Below are 21,691 nucleotides of genomic sequence, written 5' to 3' on the forward strand. Positions count from 1 at the left end.
TCAGTCAAATCCATCGAACTCAGCACCGCCTTCCTAACCTGCAATCTTCTTCCCGACCTCTCCGCCCCCACTCCCGTCTGACCTATCACCCTCACCTTGACCTCTTTCCACCTATCACATTTCCGACGCCCCTCCCCCAAGTCCCTCCTCCCTACCTTTTATCTTAGCCTGCTGGACAAACATTCCTCATTCCTGAAGAAGGGCTTATGCCAGAAACGTCGATTCTCCTGTTCCCTGGATGCTGCCTGACCTGCTGCGCTTTTCCAGCAACACATTTTCAGCTCTGATCTCCAGCATCTGCAGACCTTACTTTCTCCTCATATGGTATTCTTTTCTACAGAATCATAGGATCTCGACAGTATGGAAAGAATCTGTCCTTTGAGTCTACACCATCCCTCCAAAGAGCATCCCACCCAGATCCAACCCCCTAACATATCCCCGTAACCCCACATTTATTATGGCCAATACACCTGCATATATTTTGGCTGCACCCAAAGGAAACCCATGCAACCATGGGAAGAACATGCAAACTCCACATAGACAATCACCTAAGGCTGGAATCGAACCTCGATCCATGGCACTGTGAGTGTGGCAATGTTAGCCACTGAGCCACCGAGTCGCTCTTACAGTGTTTATAATAAACTCCAATTAAACAAAATATAATTAAACACCTTCACATTCTTAATCAAGTCATAACATTAATGGTCAAATTTTTCACGTGTGAACTAAAGATTTTATCCTTGCATAACAGCACAATGTAAGAGCTAAGCTGAAAAACAAACAAATACTCTATAAGAATAGCAGATAAATTACAAATGGCCCCTTTTTTCAAATAATAACATGATTTTCACATGATAAATACTTTTGTGATCTTGGTCATTTCAGAAGGGCTGTTAAGTAGATTACACATTGCAGACATCACAAGGTTATATTAGTGCATCTTGCTGGCTAAAGAGGCATCATACTTGATGTTGCAGTTTTCTTGACAGTGTAGATCTATTTTTCTAATGATAACTTTCATTAAAAAATAATTATCTTCCTCCCGTTCCATTTTCAGCAAAGTTATACTCACTGTTATATCTTTATTATATTTCAGCACCTGTTTGCATAATAACACATTCCCAGCTAGATGAAGCTTTTTCGCTCATCAACAAACTTAAGTAAGCATTTAAAAATCATGGGGAAATTCTTATGATATCACATAAATTCATATATGTTCTAAATTCCATTAATATCTCACCTTTCAACCTTCCAACAGTTTTCCATTAATTGTTCACACTTTTTTCTCATTGCGCTTTTAGCTCATTTCTTCTCCAGTTTCTTCAGTGAGCTGGTTCAACTCCTCTCCAACCTCTACTCAATTCCTGTCATAGAGTCATAGCGTTTTACAGCATGGAACCAGACCCTTCGGTCCAAATCATCCATGCTGACCAGATATCCTAAATTAATCTAGTTCCATTACCAGCATTTCACCCATATCCCTTTGAACCCTTCCTATTCATATACTCATCCAGATGTTTTTTAAATGTTGTAACTGTACCAGTCTCTACCACTTCCTCTGGCAGTTCATTCCATGCTCACATCATCCTCTGCATGAAAAGATTGCCCCTTAGGTCCCTTTTAAATCTTTCTCCTTTCACCTTAAACCTACGCCCTCCAGTTTTGGACTCCCCTACACTGGGGAAAAGACCTTAACTATTCACCACATCCACATCTCTCATGATTTCATAAACCTCGATAAGGTTACCCCTTCAGCCTGTGTCAACTCTGTATAGTTTTCAATATTTTCTATTATATTCATCAATTTTCTTCTTTCACTTCCTTCTGTTTTCTCAGCTCTGTCTGTTTACCTCCTTGATATAATTTATCTGTCTGATCTCTCCTCAGGCTTTGTTACTTCTGTTACCATAGAAAACTTTATTCTCTATATATTTCAAAAGCTTTTAGAATCAAAGAACTGATGTGTTAATGCAATGTGGTCTAAATATTGATATTTAGATCACACTGGATAAGTTAGAATTCAAATGACCTGATTGCCTTTTAATTCAATTTCTAACGCATTTTTAAAAAGATTTTCTTTAACGTTACACTTAAAGTGTTTCTTGCAGACATGTCTTGAAATATTCCCCATGATGTAATAAGATATTTGTTACATTCAGCACATTGCATATTTTGAGAGGAAAAATAAGATCAGAAATTCCCAATATACAGAGGTTACATAGCCCTTTTACAAAAGCAGGGAATGCCTTATTTTGTCCAACAATTCATTATTAATCACTTTTCAGGAAGCTGCAGCTTTAGAGAATGCAACTTCTGAAAATGAAATTTCAACAACAGATCCATTGATGAGACAATACAACTTGATCAACTGGAATTGCTTTGAACTGTAGCCTATATTGGAAAATGAGTGAGAGAACAAAAGAAAAATCCACAATATAGTTGTCATCAGATGTCTATTGCAACATAAGGTCAGTTACTCCCCCTATTTTTGGGCCAAAAAGTACTGCATTATCTCTAGTCTGAAACATTTGCAAAAAGCCATCTCCTGCAGTGCACTCAAGTCTATCATCTCATATATGAAGTAGTTTATGTTGGATTTATATTTCACACAGGACTAATCACGGAGTAAAAGCTCTAACACAACTAGGGTTTTGTGAAAAGAAACCAACCTTAGAGAAATCAAAGTGAAAAGTTTCACTAATGCAGTAAAACTCATGAAACTTTGCGTCTTCAATTAAGCACCCACTTGTGTAACTTGTGGATAAAACAGTTGCTCCCGGTTCAAATCCTGTTTGCAAGAAAAGATGCAGTCTGTGTGCTGCGAAGTTTCCTTCTAACTAGAAAATGAAACTGTACGGACATTCCTCTCCAAAACCATGCCAGACTTTGTGTAGTGTTGTTTGGCCAAATACAAATTATTTACAATAATAGCGAGTGGTCTCTCTCTGCTCACTATCATCATTTATGATCATTTGCCCTTTCAACTTAAATTAACTAACAGGCCCTGCCATCTTTATCACATTTTTTTCATTGTAATGCTAAATTAGAAAAAAAATCTTTAAAAGTGCAGAACATAAATGGCGCTAAACTAATCCATAATGCATTTTTAAAAATAGGATGAATGCCATTTACCATAATACCTGTGTGGAAGATTGAAATTGTTTTTATGATTTATTAAGAGAGACACATCATTCTTCATGTTTGTTTAATTGCATTTTTAATAGCTTCAGCTTCATTGTACATAGTGTGGCATTCAATCAATCATGGTGGCAGCTCCTGACAGGAGTGAAAATCCACAGCACAAATCGTTTTACCTTCCCATTTAGAGGCCAAAACATATTAGGTTTTTGTGCTTTGTGAATTGGTTTCCAGCACGACATAACATACTGTTCAATTTGCTGATTCTCATCAAGTAATGCATTTTCAAATCCACTGAGCTTTGATTTAGGTCACAGGTGCTGCCTGCCCTCCCAACCTTCAGTGTTTCAACTTTTCTCCTTATACACATTCTTCACTTTATTAAAAGCAACTTATGCAACTGTTCATAAGATCCCTGGAAGATTTGAAATTGGAGAAGACAGTTTGCTCCTTAGCTCAATGCTCCCAGGAGAAACGAGGTAAACACGCATGTGACATGTGATTATATAAAGGAAAAACCTTAATATGATCACCTTTCATCTAAACATAGAATGACTTGGAATTCTGAGGTACAGAGGGATCCAGGTTCGTGCATGAGTCACAAAACATTAGCACATAGGTCCAGAAAATAATTGGAAGGCTGATGGAATAATATCCCTCATTATGAAATGAATGGAACATAAAACTAAGGAGGTAATGCTTCAGTTATACAGAACATTGGTGCAATCACATCATGAATTCTGTGTGCTGTTTTGTTCTCCTTATTCAATGAAGGACTTAAATGTACTGAGTACAATTCATAAGAGGTTTATTAGATTAATACCCGGATTGTGTGGGTTGTCTTATTAGGAAGTGTTAGGCATAATTGTTTTCGCTGGAGTGAGGGGTGACTTGATTATTGTACTTAAAATCCTGAACAGTCAGGAGAAGGTGAATGATCTTTCCTCTTCTGAATAAGATCAGAGCCAGGAGGCACTGTTCTAAAATAAGGGGTCACCATTCTTGGACAGATTTGAGGTAAATATTTTTCTCAGAGAGGATTGAGAGACTTTGGAACTCTGAACCTCCATAGAGAGACTCTGAGCCCATTGAATATGGTGAGGTGAGGTTAAATAAACTTCCTCGAACAATGGAATACAGAAGAACCTCGATTATCTGATCAAGATGGGAGGCAGTATTTTGTTTGGATAATTGATTATCCGGATAACTGATTCAATGCCTCTTCTCTGGGACTTGGAGTTTTCTGAAAATTCCTTTTTCCTCTCTCTGCCTGCCTTGCTCCCTCTCTTTTCTCTGGGTTTCTTTCTGAGCAGACACACACTTGTGTGTAAGGGACTTGCAGCATTGCTGAAGCCTCTCCCCATCACTGCTTCACTTCAGTGGAATTGACAGAGTGAGCACTTGCTAAGTCTGCTCCCTGTTCGGGAGACTATTTTGCACCCGGACAAGCACTGGCATTCTGAAGCTGCCCCGCTTGAACGGCAGTCATTCAGAAGAGATTGGAGAAGGGGAAAATGACATCATGATTCTCCGACAGGGACCTGGAGGTCTGGGTAGATGGGGTGGTCCAGACCAAGACTATCCTCTTCTTGGGAGGATAGGCAGAAAGAACAGGAAATGACCCAGATCCTGCTATCCTGATTCAAGGCTGCATCGAGGTCAGTGCTGTTTCTACATTCCAGAGAAATGACTAGGAGTGCCCAAAGCAGATCTGATTTGGAGGTGCCTGTGTTGGACTGGGGTGTACAAAGTTAAAAATCACTCAACGTCAGGCTATATCCCAACAGGTTTATTTGGAAGCACTAGCTTTTGGAGCGCTGCTCCTTCAGCACTTTGAAAGCTAGTGCTTCCAAATAAACCTGTTGGACTATAACCTGGTGTTGTGTTATTTTTAACCAAAGAAGATCAATGACCTTCTCTATTCTGCCAGGGTAAGTGCCACACTCCTCTCTCTGCAGCCTCACATTCACTATAGCTTTGCCACAGTACCCATCTTTGACAAAGGTTCTTGCTCCACCACTTGCACTATCAAGTGTGACATCTTTTCTCATTGCACTCCTCTCCCTCCACCAAACCACTAACCCTACCACGTCTTTGCACTCACTCACCTGGGATACCTCACCACCTTGAGATTAGCTGCATCAGTGACAATAGCTGTGTCAGCCACTTTCATGTTACTTTCATGTAATCCCTCCCCCTGTCCTATTGTAGGCGAAAAAAGCCCGTACCATAGCCCTCCATAATCTTCTATAGCTAGAAGATAGGATTTAAATAAATAAGTGATTATTGAAGGGCCTATTCCTGTGCTGGAGATTTCAAGGACTCCATGGCTGTAACAGGGTGGATATAGCCAGGACAGCCAGAGGAGTACCCAACGTTAAGCTCCTCACCCATAACAAGAAGGGAATCCTTTCCATCAGCTAGCCGTGTCCATATCTCTTCAATGGAGTAAGCTCCATTCTTCATTCCACTTCAACTCTAAATTAATGCGTTGGCAGAATCATTCATCACTTCTAATCATTTTCCACATGCCTTCTGTCCTTTGCAAGTATCAGTGGGGTGGCCACCACCCCTGGAAAGAAATGGACTACTCCATAACTAGGCACCTCCATGACCTCTGAGGAAAAAGGTTCTGAGGCCTCAGACCCTCTTTTGTTGGATATGATAATTGCCTGACACTTGTGTGGTGCGAATGTTACTTTCCGCTTGTCAGCCCAAGTCTGGATATTGTCCAGGTCTTGTTGCATTTGTGTGTAAACAGCTTCGGTACCTGAGGAGTCACAAATGATGTTAAACATGTGCAACCGCCATCAAATGTCCCCTGATTGGACATGGTGTAGATGTGAAATCAACACCAAATGATGCTATTTGAATTTGAATTTATTGTCACATGTACTGAGGCACAGGGAAAAGCTTTGCCTTGCGAGCAATACAGGCAGGTCACAGAGTTAAGTAGCAAAGAAAGTAAATAGTAGGTAAACAGCGGCAAAAACAAATACACAGGTGCAGGTGAATGTTAAGAGTTTGTGAGTCCATTCAGTATTCTAATAATAATAGGATAGAAACTGTTACAAAACCGGCTGGTGCATGTGTTCAGACTTCTGTACCTTCTCGCCGATGGTAGAGGTTGTAGAAAAACATTTCAAGGGTGAGATGGATCTTTGAGAATGCTGGCCGCCTTTCCTTGACAGCGGGCCTGGTAGATGGATTCTATAGATGGGAGGTTGGTCTTTGTAATTGCCCGGGCCGAGTTCACCACTCTCTGTAACCGTGTAAGATCTTGAACAGTACAGTTGCCATACCAGGTAGTGGTACACCCAGACAGAATGCTCTCTATGGCGCTCATATAAAAGTTGGCAAGTGTATTCGCCATCATGCCACATTTCCTCAGCTGCCTGAGGAAGAAGAGACGTTGGGCCTTTGTAACCAGTGTGTCGACATGAAGAGTCCAAGAAAGCTTGTTGTTGATGACCACTCCCAGGACCTTCACATTCTCCACTCGTTCCACCTCTGTGGTGTTAATGTGTATGGGGGCAAGCGTAACATCCTGTCAAAAGTCAGTAATGAGTTCCTTGGTTTTGCTGGCATTGAGAGCTAAGTTGTTCTCAGTGCACCATTTTTCCAGGTCTTCCACCTCCCTTTGTTGTTGGTTTTGTTGCCATCTGAAATTTGACTGACTATGGTGATTAGATTAGATTAGATTAGATTCGATTAGATTAGATTCCCTGCAGTGTGGAAACAGGCACTTCGGCCCCACAAGTCCACACCGACCCTCCAAAGAGTAACCCACACAGACCCATTTCCCTCTGACTAATTGGCAATTTAGCATGGCCAATTCACCTACCCTGCACATCTTTGGACTGTGGAAGGAAACCGCAGCGCTCAGAGGAAACCCACGCAGACACGGGGAGAATGTGCAAACACCACACAGAGTGTCGCCCCAGGCTGGAATCGAACCTGGGTCCCTGGTGCTGTGAGGCGGCAGTGCTAACCACGGAGCCCCGTGCCACTGATGTAATCAGAGAACTTGTAAATAGCATTAGCCTGGTATTTGGCGACGTGATCATGGGTATACAGTCAATACAGTAGGGGGTTGAGTACGTACCTCTGGGGTCTCCAGTGTTGAGTGTTCGTGACAATGAACTATTGTCCCCAGTTTTCACTGATTGTGGCCTGTGCTATATTAAGATGCGCATCTCCTTCACTGTGAACCAGCGAGGTAGGCAGCCTGGTTGTGCGACTGCACTAATTAACAAAGCAAGGCAAGGCAGGGTAAGGAATGGTGCAAGCATGCACCAACTAAACAAGCATTAAGAGAGCAAGTAAGTACTCCTGAGATGCAGCCTGTTTTCCAGATGCCTGTCCCTGTGCTTACCAAGTGTTCCTGAGGCAGTCTTTCAATGCTCGTTGCTGATGCATGTTGTGCATACAGATCTGTGCGGCCTAAGCACCCTGGCAGTGGATCAGGATCAGGTAGTGGTACACCCAGACAGAATCCAGAGGGATTGGCAATTATTGGATGCCAATTTCCTTAGCTGGGGGCTGCATGCGGCTGGTGCCCATCAATCTTACTTAAAAGCTCAGAGAATAGAATAAAATTGAATTGAATTAGCTCTATTGTCACATATACTCAAATGAGTACAGTGAAAAGTTTACAAGTCACCAGTTATGGCACCATCTTAGGTACAAGGATAATTAGGTCCAGATTCTTCAGAAAACTAAATTATAAATGTTACTGCCATTATCTGAGTGAATTGAAAACATGACCCTGAACAAGAGGGGAATGGGTTTGGGTGGGTTGCGCTTCAGCGGGTCGGTGTGGACTTGTTGAGTCAAAGGGCCTGTTTCCACACTGTAAGTAATCTAATCTAATCTAATCTAAACATCTTCAAAATAAAAATCTGTGGAACAACACTGCTTGAAAACCATTTCAATAATCTGGTCAGTTTTGTTGTTATTTTTTTTAATCCTCTAAACTTTGTTTGTTTGTCTGTCTTTTGTGTACATAGGGCAGAAAACAAAGGCTTTGCGGTGTATAGCATAGATCAGTTTGATTACTTGTTGCTTAATTTTGATCTACTCAATTTATTATATTGTTAAAAAATTGTGAAGTCTTTTGTTTAAGATACAAACTGGTGTCTGAAATTTGGTATTCGTAGAATGTGGGACTGGTTGTTTGAAAGTCTCATTAGAAACCACTTTAGAGGGTTTTTGAAGGTTTTAGTTTTACTGTGTTGTGAATATAGAGGTAGAAAGGCTGATTTAGTTCAGCTGTCAGTCTCCATGAAGTTACAATCTTCATTTGCCCTCTACATTTGTCTCAAAGGTATCCTTTATTCATAAAAATTTATAAATATACAATGCATGATCTTTCACAATTGAAATTACTTGAGGCACAAACCAAATTGGTATATTACTTACCGTATTTACAAATACAGTTAATGTTCACAAGATTAATTGCCTGTCAAATGTATAGACCAAGGGGCTTTACCCAGTTTCTAACCTTTTAGCATGCCTTCATGATAACTGCTCTGAGCTTTAGTGCATCCTTCAGCATTTAGTCATGGACTTTGGAATATCCCAGTTTGCAATGCTCAGTCATGCTCAACTCATCAGAGAAGACCAGCAAGTTCTAAGTTGATCAAGAGCATTTTTTCACAGAGTTGTTTGCCCTCCAGCCATGACTAACATTAATCATGGTGAGTGTCCCTGAGACAAAGTCCTTCATTGCATGGATCTCTTCAGGGTGACCCTTGACAAAACCACTGCATCACTGTTCTGGCCTGCTTTAAAAACATCCCAACGTCAATCAAATATATAGGCAGGACCATCTGTACCCAAGCGAGGATACCTCAACTTCCTTTATAGCATTTGCAGCCGAGGTCCACAAACAGGTCATTCTCCAATCTTTTAAGCAACAGCATGTGGAATTTTGAGGATGGGGATGAGAAAAGCAAAAAAATTGGAAGGAAATTTAAAGTCAAAATTAGTATATCAAAATAAATGAATGAACAATGAGCATGCATGTTATTTAGTAATATTTCAAGTGGATTTGCCATCTGTGATGTTTACAGACTATCATTGAGATGCTGAGCCTTTTAGAGAAAGGGCATACAGTAACGCCATGAGGCCCTCCATTCAATTTCTTAATACTGGGACTTTGAAAAACAACTCCAAAGCTTCCAAACTGCATGCATTTTAAAGTCAAGCTGATAAGGCACTAGAAGGAGTCACAACAAACTTGCCAGCAAAGTAAAAGCACAAAGCAGAACCAATTATGCTTACAGAATGCAGAGAAGGGATTATTTTTCCAGGTGCTACAACTTTAAGAGTTTAAGTTGCTTCTTAAATTGCTTAAAGAATAAATCAACTGACTTAGCATTTTCACTATCTATTCTGTACTTTATTTATCATGCAGAATGCAAACAATTGAGCATTAAGAATTACACTACTTGTTGCACTGTTTGATCTTTATAAATACCAATGTTTCAAAAAGAAAGTACTGACAATGATAAAACTACGTACTTGACAACATGTTAATATTAAAATTCCCATCCTTGTTTTCAAATAATTGGCTTTCTCTACAATCTCTATCTCTGCAATCTTTGAGGTGTTTATGCTGTTTTAATTCTGATGGCTTTCATATTCCCAATTTTCACTGTTCCCTAATGGACAGTTACACCTTAAATGCCTCAGGCCCAAGCTCTAGCACTCACTCCAGAACTACTCTCTTTTGTCATGTGGTTTAATGTCCCAATCCCTTGAGTCCAAGACAGACTGGTCAGAAGAAGGCAAACTGTCTTCTGGCTTAAGCTTCTTTATAACACTATTTAAGATTAAATGCTACAGTTCATCATAATAAGAGATCCAGTTCAAATCTTACTGTTACATTATTAAAAGACTATTCTACAAACTCAAGCGTATAATGCTGATCAGTCTACATTTCTTTCTATCTAACTCTTCACACACTGTGCTATTTATGCCCGGTGAGTAGCAACTCCGTGACATTCTCACAAGGTTGCTTCTAATGCCCCTTCACAGTTCTCTCTGCCCTACTTCCATTTCCTTCTTTACCTAGCTTTTAAAAAAGTTTTTGATCATTTGTTTGAAATCTTATCAGAATGTTACTTGGTGTTGAAGTGTGTTCAATAATGTTCCTGAACAAACAAATGCAGAGTTTAAAATGATGAAATTGCAGAATTTATTTTACCTATTTCACATTATATACACATTTCCGGTTTTTCACTCACCATTAACCATCATTGTAAGGTGATGGGAAAGTACCCCCATTTGAAAAATTTCTTTCAAATCACAATGCAACTGCTCTATTAACTATCCACATCGAGGCACAGATGGTCTCTTTGGTTATAATTGTCTTTTGACATCTAGACACAACAATAACAAACAAGACTAGCATGGTTCTTAAGTCACCAGAACATTCTTGTTTTGGTTAACTCAAAGGGCTAAACTACATTCAGTTTTCTCTGTTTCTGTTTTGCATTGCCCTTCAAATCAGGCAGTCATTGAAAACATGCCCACAGCTATTAAGAAAGCAGTTGAGGCAATGATAGAAAAAGGTGCTCTCTGTTAATGAACCTGCAAATTATACTGAGCTATCAAAGCCTCCAAATCTATTTCTCATGTGGAGAAAATAAAAGCCTGCTAAATCTATTAACTAAAGATAAAGGCTACCACAACATCCCAAACTAAAGCTCATTGCTTCTCTATGATACACACAATTTATAAGGTCAAATAAAACTCTTTTTATCCTGTTAACCAACAGCTTCAACCATTAATTAACAAAGTTTATTTTCATCATTTTTAATGAGCCATCTCTAATGAGTTTACTAAATAATCTGTGCATGCTACAAAGTTCTTAGAAAATTTATATTTTAGTGTAACTTGATCTAGTATTGAAACTTCTAATGGGCATTGCCAGATTGCAAATTAATTACCCCATTTTTGATGCATATGAATTGAAAATACTGGAGTCTGTAAAATTCATCAGCAAAATGATGTTCCCCTCTGGCTCAATAGCATCAGGATAAGCTCTCAAGTATTTAAAGTATCCATTTCAAACGTATGATAAACAATGCATAACATTATCTCATTTGGAATTTGGATTTTGTTGAAATGGGCTTAGATGTGTTGTTCAGTTCTAGGAAGATAATTTATTTTAAGAGGTCAGAAGGTTATTTCAAACGATGAGTCAGAAAGAATTTCCAGGAATGTGCACAATTCAATCAACTGTCTAGCTAGATTTCGGTGGTGTCCACGGGCAAAATGTTTCTACTGAAAAGGGACAATTAATAAGAAATTAAAGATTTAAAATAGAAATGATATTTCTCTGGGATTGAGTATCTGTAAAAGGATAGTTTTGGAAAGTAGATCGAAACTTTACTGTTTATATTAAGATCTTACTAAGCTATGATATATGTATAGGTATTTTATTCTTCTGTGTAATGAATTTATTTCAGTGACTAAATACCATGGTAACTAACTGCAAAAATTAAACTAATGATCTATGAAGCTAGGTTTCATCCTGGAATCTGATTTGGCCGGTGGTACCATCAGCTGGGATCATAGAAAACATTGACATCCTTGACCTTTGCCATAATTTTGCATAGTCATTGATTCTCATCAGTCATTGGAAGCAAGGGCACTCAAGTGTAAAAATAGCTACGAGTGGGCAAAATATCTTTCATTTACGTTAAGTTCTGTTAAAGAACAGTTGGAGGTGTGATCTTTTCAAAGATTCTACACTCATTGCCATTAGGAACAAGGATCCATGAAAATCACTTTGGAGGCTGAACACTCCAAGATCCATAAAACAAATACAATAAGACAAATCTTCAAATTATGCACAAAGCAGCAATTCTATTCTTTTGATATTTTTGGCTATACTTATTCACAGCATTGGATTTTTCTTGTATCATGTTGCATTCCCCAGATAACTCTGTCCCCAGCATGGCACCCTCTGTACTTTTGAATCAGCTGTTGTGAACATATGAAACTTGTTTGGTAATACTGTACAGACTATTTGTTTCTTCATCCCTCTGTGAACCCTTGCCTTTAATGGCCTAGCCAGGAACCCACTAAGGGGAATCATAATCGTACTATTCCAAATCATGTTCTCATGCACTGCAGTGTGAACATTCTCTATGAGCCAACAGATAGCTCACTAAGTGCTTCAACATGTGACATAGACATCTTGTGTAAGAGGAAATTGCAGCATGATTAAAATTTTAAACCAATACATAATGCTTTAAAATAGGAGACATTTCCAGGGAATGATTTGCATTTTATAGCCAAATAAATCTTTGCCAAGACACAATAGACACTCAGTCAACCAAACTTACTTGTTGTGATTGAGTACATCTATCAACAATTTTATTAAAGAAGAATGCATCAGTCACAACAACAGAAGCCCATGACTTTGCAATGCATCACTGAATCCTGCACAGGTGATATGGAAATTTATGTATCGCGTTTGTTCATTTTTCTTCATATAGTATTTTTAATATGCTACATTAACTATTTGTAAAGCTGTTGTTCCGGCACCTTAAACACATTAATGTACAAACCTATAAAAAAGGGTGCATTAAAATCTGGTTCGGTGGTTACATTTCAGTGTTAATATACTGTTTAGAACTGAGTAACTGCAATTAATAACATAAATAGCTTGTTAAGAAAATAGGCTTCTATTTCTATCCAGCACTTGTCAATCATTTTAAAGAAACATAGCAGTAACTTAAATTGCATATCATTTTGAAAAAAGCAAAATGCTTTGGCAAACTAAAATTTGATTGCCCCATTTAAAGCCAAGTCATTGGGTTTGCCACCTTTGTTCTTCTAACAATAAAGGATCACTTCCATTGACCAAAGCCTCTGTAGCCACTTCTTCATATCGTCTGCTACCCCTTCAAATCCCAAATCCTTCTGCGCTGACTTTGGAAAAAGTCTTGAGAGTAATTCCATCTGTAACCAATCTTCTTTACTCTGCTACCCGTTGCAATATTAAACTCCACTCTCTTACCCCTGCACTTTGAACATCATGTGAAGGTTAGAGACCAGGTAAAAACAATGACTGCAGATGCTGGAAACCAGATTCTGGATTATTGGTGCTGGAAGAGCAAAGCAGTTCAGGCAGCATCCAAGGAGACCATTCATTTAGCTGCTTCTGAAACTTTCCATTCTGTTTGCTCCTATTGCAAATGGTTACCTCTCTTCCGATATTGGCTTTGTCCATTTCACACTATGCCACCCAGAAATAGCCGCACTTAAACCCTCTGACAGTTCTAAATATCACTTAATTTGTTTCACTCATTAAGGTCATTAAAGATGGTGTCATCACAAAGATCAATACTTACCTTATATCATTCCCTCATTGAAACCTGGACATCAGATTTTCACCTCTCTCAATACCTAAACAATCCTGACCAAAAGCTCACGTGATGTTCCTTGACTATACACCACGATGTATTCTCCTTGATCAATTCATCTGATTCATTCATTCCTGGGACATGGGCATCGCTGACTAAATTGGCATTTATTACCCATCCCTAGTCACCCTTGAGAAAGAGAAATGTGAGCTGCCTTCCTGCACCGCTGCAATCCATATGTTGTAGAAACACCCAATGTGCTATTAAGGAAGGAGTTTCAGGATTTTGACCCAACAACAATGAAGGATTGGAAATATATTTCCAAGTCTGGATGGTATGTGAATTGGTGGTTACCAAGCAGGTAATATGTTTCCATGTATCTGCTGCCCTTGCCCTTCTATGTGCTGGTGTCATGGTTTGGTAGGTGCTGCCAGAGGATCCTTGGTAAGCTCTTATAGTGCATCTGGAAGATCAGACATTCTGCTAGCACTGTGCATCACTGATGGAAGGAGTGCAAGGTGAAGGTATTAGATGATGTGCTAATTAAGCAGGATTCTTTTCCCAGAGTGCTATTGAGATCTTTGACTGTTGTTGGACCCCCCACTCATCCAAACAAGTGGAGAGTATTCCAGCACATTCCTGACTTGTGCCTTGTAGATGCTGTACAGGTTCTGGGGAGTCAGGAAATGCATTACTCACTGCAGAGCTCCCAACCTCTGACCTACTCTAGTAGTCACAATATATTATGTGGCTGATTCAGTTCAGTTTCTGGCCAGTGGTAACCTATTGGATGTTGAAAGTAGGAGGGTTAATTGATGGTAATGTGATTAAATATCAGGAGGTGATTGTTGGATACTTCTTTGATAGAGTTAACCATTGTCTGGCACTTGTGTGTTATTCCCCCTTATCAACACAATACTGAAGCTTATACAGATTCTGCTGCATTTGGACTTAAATTGCTTCAGTACCTTTTGCCGAACACCGTACAATCAGAGAACATGTCCATCTCTCACTTTATGATGGAAGTAAGGTCATTGTTGAAGCAGGTTGGACCTAGATCACTAGCCTGAGGAACTCAGACAGTGGTTTCCTCAGCTAAGTGCTCAGTTGACAACCACAACTATCTTCCCTTATTCTTGCTTAATGCCCTCACCATCGGTATTGCTGGAGATTCCATTACAACTACACATGAATCTAATTAACAGAGGGTTTTTCCCAATTCCCATTGACTTTAATTTTTCTAGTTCTCCTTGATTCTGCACTCAGTAAAATGCCACGTTGATGTCAACAACAGTCACTCTCACTTCCTCATTTTTGACAAGGTTGACAAAATTCTCTTTGATGTGTCTTCTTCATTATCTAGCTTCAGGGGAATAACTTGCTTTGGGCTGGTTTTACTTATTCGATCATATCCTAAACATTTCGATCATTACTTTCCCTTCCTGCATGATAAGCCTGGGAATCCCTCCTTGGATATTCACTTTCCTCATCTATATGTTGTTACTAATATGGGATTGACATTCAAAATATATGTGCTAGCAATAGCCTGCTCCACCCTTCGCAAACCCTCCCCAGTGCATCAATGATATCACACTATTTATCCAACAATCAGTGCTGGATGAGATGGTCCATCATTTCCTTTGGTTAAACACAGAGGATGGAGGAGGAGTTATTCTTCAGCTACTGGTTCTCTGATTCTCATCAGCCATTGTCTCAGAATAAACCATATTTCCAACTAACTTTGAGCTGTAGTCAGCAAAGTGTCTGACCCAATAACATCTTCACTGAGGCTCCCTGCTTTCACCTTCATAACATTACCTGCCTCTGCTCCTACATCAGAGAATCTGCTATTAAAATATTCCTAATCTTGTCACCTTCAGATTGGATTACTCCTGTTCCCTAAATCAGTGGTGTAGCCTCTACCCTTTATATAATCTTGTCAAACGTCTTTCTGCTGTCTGTATCCTATACAATGCTAAATACCACTTACTAATCAACCTTACGCCCATCCTTACTAATCTACACAGACATCTTGTCCAACATGGTAACAGTCTTAAAATGCTCATTCTTGGATTAAAACACTCCGCAGCTTTTCTTCTTCCCATCTTTAATCTTACAACCCCTCCAGTGCTGTCTAATTCAATACCTATCTTTCTCTGCCCCATTCATTACAGTTCATGCCTTCAGCTGCTAAATCTAATTTTCTCAACTCCCCACCTCCTTAACAACCTTCTTTAAAATTAATCTCTTTAACCAGTTTGCCTTCGGCTTGGAAAGGTTTTATTTCTCTTCTCACTTTTGAGATTTCTTCGGACTTACCTCTGCATTAAACATTAAGTATAAATGCAAATTGTTATTGCTGTTACATAATGTTATCTAGTGATCTTTTGAAAATAATGTCAGCTCTCTCAAATATTGCTGTGTTTTTATTTTAACTTTTCGGATGAACACCTCAGATGCCTGTAAGCAAGTCTTTATTCCTGAGTAACTGTGTGTAAGTAATGGCTCTAAGCCCAGAGGTCAGCTTAATCTTTGAGGTATTACTGGACTACATGAGTAATACTAACAAATGGTCCATCTGTACAGCAGGAGGTTCACTATGGGCTGAAACCACACTGAACAAGGTTGCTCCCAACCTAATGGGATTCCAACGCATATGTACACCTTTCTTGGAAGGCATATGGTTTCCTTGCCTACAACTGTCACTCATCCTTTCTAAGTAAATGTTACAGGGTTGATTTTGACCAATCAATAATACAGAATATTGCATCCCTTCAATTATTTCTGAGCTCATCTCTTCTCAGTATTTTTCCAGTTCTCTCGAGTTTAGAAGACTGAGAGGGGATCTGATTGAGACATATAAGATTATTAAAGGATTGGGCACTCTGGAGGCAGGAAACAGGTTTCTGCTGATGGGTGAGTGCCGAACCAGAGGACACAGCTTAAAAATACTGGGTAGACCATTTAGGACAGAGATGAAGAGAAACTTCTTCACCCAGAGAGTGGTGGCTGTGTGGAATGCTCTGCCCCAAAGGGCAGTGGAGGCCCAGTCTCTGGATTCATTTAAGAAAGAGTTGGATAGAGCTCTCAAGGATAGTGGAATCAAGGGTTATGGAGATAAGGCAGGAACAGGATACTGATTAAGGATGATCAGCCATGATCATATTGAATGGCGGTGCAGGCTCAAAGGGCAGAATGGCCTACTCCTGCACCTATTATCTATTGTCTCTCATTTTTATTATGTTGGCTTGGTCTAACTATGCTTTACTGCCTTGATTAGACACACTTCATTGAGAGGGAAAATGCTGGAAAATCTCAGCAGGTCTGGCAGCATCTGTAAGGAGAGAAAAGAGCTGACGTTTCGAGTCTAACTGACCCTTTGTCAATTTGCTTTTATTTTAGACACACTTCATTGTTTGTTCCAAATTCAGTTTCCATATTTGCACCTGCATGCACTTTTCACCTTTTCATTCTACCTTTACTTTAATGCTTTATCCCAGTTATGCCCAAGTCAACTCATTTGAATCTGGCCATTGCTTTGTTGGGTAGAATTGGTTGTACTAAATCTTTCCGCATCACATCCATTTGTAACCATGTCCTTTCATTCTAAGGTACTTTGATGTAAAGTTTATTCAGTTGTATAACAGATAAGAACCGAGAACATGTGTTCTCACTGCCACAGAGGCAGGTCATCAGCAGGGAAGTCATCGAAAATGACTTGGGATGGGATCAGCTTTTTCAGGGTAGGGTTGGAAATGTAAGAGGGAAAAATAGATAGGGCATCAATCGGAGAAAGACCAATAGAGGTTAGAAATAAGTAACAGTTCAAATTTCCTGTAACAACAAATATATGTTAACAGTATGAGATGTGGACATGAAATGATATATTCAGACAATATAACCTGATGTGTTCGTTTTATTAGGATTGGATAAGATAGTCAAGTTTACTAACTTGGAATGTCAATTATTCAACCGTGAGGGGGTAGAGATAGTAGCAAATAAGTGTTCAACTTTTTCATTACTTTTAGGAATCATTGATAAAGAGGCTTGTTATCTGTATGAATAGTACAAAACCTTTGTTCTGGCAATAAAATTTGAGCTATATGCCATCTTTACATATGTACACCTCCCGTACAGGTATGAATAAATGTTTAAACAAAGAAACAAAATCTCGTCTCACCTGAGAAGAAACAAAAGGTTAAGACTCAGCCGTACAAAGTGCAATAGAGAAACCAACAGGCTGAGATGAAAGGGCAATTAGGAGATATTTTGCACATAAACTCTTTCTTTACTAACAGTGCAGGGCTTTCACCTGAGGATTCGCAATCGCACTCACAGGTTTAAGATGAATGCAAACCAACAACAACTTCCTCAGTGAAATTAAAAAAACTGAGAAGGGCTTTGATTCTGCATAAAGAGCTCCAACCATGGTCTGGGAAGCAGCAGCAAATTCAATACACTGCTCCTCTCAGAAAGGGCTGTCTCTGCTTAAAGGCAAAATGCTGCAGATGCTGAAAATCTGAAACAAACACAGAATGCTGGAGAAACTCAGAAAGTCTGGCAGCATCCAAGGAGAGAGAAATCATGTTTTGAATCTCGCTTTGACTCTTCTTCACTACTTACAAGTGATGGTCATCTTCTAGAAAGCCATTTCATCCACTCATATTCTATTGCTCGCTGCTACTAGACTTCAGAACAGCATGGTAACAGCTTATAAAGCTCCAGTGCCAAACTCTGTTTGGTGTCAGGGCAGGAGCTCAACATCACTCACTGCTGTAGGAACTTCCTTCTGCAGCCACATATTCTCTCCCCAGGTCAAACTAATGGCCACTGAGATCCAGCTGGAAGCAAGTAAGGTCCTTCACACTGGGTCTACAAGCAGACAACATGTTCTCGCAATATGTTTCGGTGCCAGCGCTTCAGGACACTCTGGCTGTTAGATCAGTTCACTGCTGCCACCAGCTGCTCATCGAATGGATGGTCTTCCCAGAGTTGGCTGCTCAGCTGGGGATTTGAGGTTCCTGCTGAGGGAAGTATTGGAGCTGCAGAATGTGTGGATCTGAGGTCTACTGTGCAGGAGTTTATTGGGAAACTCAATGGGGAGATTGGCATTGTGAAAGTGAAAAACAAAAGTAAATTTAGTATATTCATTTATAGAGTCATAGAGATGTACAGTACGGAAACAGCATGGAAATTGTCCATGCCAACCAGATATCCTAACCTAATCTATTCTCATTTGCCAGCACTTGGCCCATGTCCCTCTAAACTCTTTCTATTCATAAACCCATCCAGATGCCTTTTGAGTGCTTTAATGGTACCAACCTCCACCACTTCTTCTGCCATCTCATTCCATACACGCACCACCCTGTGCATGAAAATGTTGCCCCTTTGGCCCTTTTAAACCTTTCCCCTCTCACCCTAAACCTATGTTCTCTACTTCTAGATTTCCCCACCCCAGGGAAAGGACCTTGTCTATTTACCCTATCCATGCCTCTCATGATTTTACAAACCTCTATAAGGTCACCCCTCAGCCTCCAACACTCCAGGGAAAACAGCCCCAACTTACTCAGCTTCTCCCCTATCACTCAAACCCTCTAACCCTTGCAACATCTTTTCTCAACCTATTCAAGTTTCACAACATCCTTCCTAAAGGATGGAGACCAGAATTGCACAAGTATGTTCCAAACGTACAACACATTTTCATAAAATAATGAAGATATTCTTAATCATCACTGGGTTATCATTACCCGTTGTCTATATTGAGTACTGGAATCGATACACAACTGACAGACAATATTGTCGCAAGGTATCATGTGCATCAACAAATATTTATGTTTCTTGTTCTTGGCCCTTGACATCAGCTTTTAAAAATGATCACCAGTATGAAGTGAATATGATTTCAGGCTGTCGCTTTAACTTAGGGTAAAATGGAAGAACAAAAGTGATCATCTGACCTATTCTGAATTCCACCCAACAATAAGTGTGGGATGCTTGGTTGTTCAAGATTAAAGCTGGGGTCAGGCTTTCTTAGCAAGAAAACGATGCAAGTTATTCACACTTGTAAACAATGACCCGAGCTGGTATGCTGACAATCAATGAACTATTAGTCTCAAAGTCCCAGAGAGTTGTACACTTTAAAGTTATATTTTTAATTTAAACATAGAATGAAGCTGAGCATCTAGAGGATATCTAGTTAGCAGTTCTACCTAGATCCAAAGCCCATGTGATTCACATTTTCAGAGAGTTGGACTTTAGGAAGGACGGAAGCCTTTGTGCGATCAGGTAGTAGGATTTTCTTAAAACATGTATGAATCTCACAGACATAAACTGTCTGCAAGAATCTGAGACAGAAGAGAGAGACAGACAGATAGACAGAAAGAGACAGACACAGAGACAGAGAGAGACAAGAGAGACAGAGAGAGTGTCTTATCACTTATGATACAAAACATGAATGGAATCTCATGCTTGGATTGAAGAAATTACATACATGAGGATTTAACCAACTCTGAAAGATTTACCAAGCATTGGCCAAGAGGTGGAATTCTGGGGTAACACACATGGTGGATGTTAGTTTAAGGATTAGGTGGTTCCCCAACTGGAAAAGGACAAAGCAAGACATTAGAACTTGAAAACAGCTTTAAACTGGTTCCAAGAAATTGATTTGTCCACTTAAAGGACAAAGTACATACAGGAGATACATTTTTAGTTATTTTAAATGTTCAGCAAAAGATCTTTGTTATAATTTAGGAATATTGCCAATTGAAATAGTGTTTGGTCAAAGTTGCTTTAAGTTTGTTTATCACAGTAACAGTCCGAAAACCCGAAATCGTGCCATGTGATCCTTTCAGTCATTCGCTGGAAATTTAAATTTATTCTAAAATGTTATCAGTCTCTACAGGTATATTACATCAAACACATATCGAATTCTGATCCAATATCCCCTTCAGGGAGTGATTAGGACACAAAAGTGTAAAGCTGATCATGAAGGTGACACAGGTACAATCTAAAAGCATTGCTCTGTCATTGCAGAAGACAAAGATAAATCATATTGTTTGCAATTTTGGATTGGAGATCTCTAATCTTCCATAGTATTTTACATATTAAGCTACAAAGGTTCATAGTTTCTTCATGGTACAAACTGTAGGCTCCTTAACTCAGAGGTCATTGATCTTGGATCAATGATTTATGCTAATACCCATGGAAGAGGAATTAATCCGAGGAGAAAGTGAGGTCTGCAGATGCTGGAGATCAAAGTTGAAACTTTATTGCTGGAACAGCACAGCAGGTCAGGCAGCATCCAGGGAACAGGAGATTCGACGTTTCGGGCACAGGCCTGAAGAAGGGCCTGTGCCCGAAACGTCGAATCTCCTGTTCCCTGGATGCTGCCTGACCTGCTGTGCTGTTCCAGCAATAAAGTTTCAAAGAGGAATTAATCCAACAGCTTTTGCCAACACACAAAGACATGACTTTGACTCGGGTGGAGAATTATATTCATCAATTGATTCTCCCAATCAAAACAGCAGGGAATCCCATTCAACTAGTTCTAGATTATGCAATGAATGACACAGACTATTGCATTTTATCTGTCTTTGTTTCTGTCTTAGTGCTGGTGGGCATTATGGTGGCACAGTGGTTAGCACTGCTGCCTCACAGCGCCAGAGACGCGGGTTCAATTCCCACCTCAGGCGACTGACTGTGTGGAGTTTGCACATTCTCTCCGTGTCTGCGTGGGTTTCCTCCGGGTGCTCAGGTTTCCTCCCACTGTCTAAAAATGTGCAGGTTAGGTGAATTGGCCATTCTAAATTGCTCGTAGTGTTAGGTGAATGGTAAATGTAAGGGAATGGGTCTGGGTGGGTTGCGCTTCGGCGGATCGGTGTGGACTTGTTGGGCTGAAGAGCCTGTTTCCACACTGTAAGTAAGTAAGTAAAACAATACGAATTTCAAAAGGAATCAGCAAGAGACAAATTGAATAATTCTTTCATGTCCACATAGTGTTTGAGATTTCTACCTATTTATCATACAGAGTTGCTTTCATCTCAAGACACTTATGCTCATGCAACCTAATGCTCTGTACTTAAAGGAATGACCCCAACTGAAGTAGTCATATCAATCTTAAGCAGAACAAGCAAATACAAGACCAGCAGCCTGAGGAATCATGGCAGTGTACAATA

General features: G+C 39.7%; 1 long non-coding RNA gene across 1 annotated transcript in view; it reads right to left on the reverse strand.

The window, feature by feature from the left end:
* Positions 1 to 8,396: 8,396 nt before the first annotated feature.
* Positions 8,397 to 21,691, reverse strand: part of LOC122562157 — a 67,689-nt gene continuing 54,394 nt past the window's right edge. Inside the window, exon 3 of the long non-coding RNA XR_006315250.1 lies at positions 8,397 to 9,045. This is a non-coding gene — a long non-coding RNA (uncharacterized LOC122562157). The remainder of the gene's footprint in view (positions 9,046 to 21,691) is intronic.

This window comes from Chiloscyllium plagiosum, chromosome 24, assembly GCF_004010195.1.
Source record: "Chiloscyllium plagiosum isolate BGI_BamShark_2017 chromosome 24, ASM401019v2, whole genome shotgun sequence".
NCBI lineage: Eukaryota > Metazoa > Chordata > Chondrichthyes > Orectolobiformes > Hemiscylliidae > Chiloscyllium > Chiloscyllium plagiosum.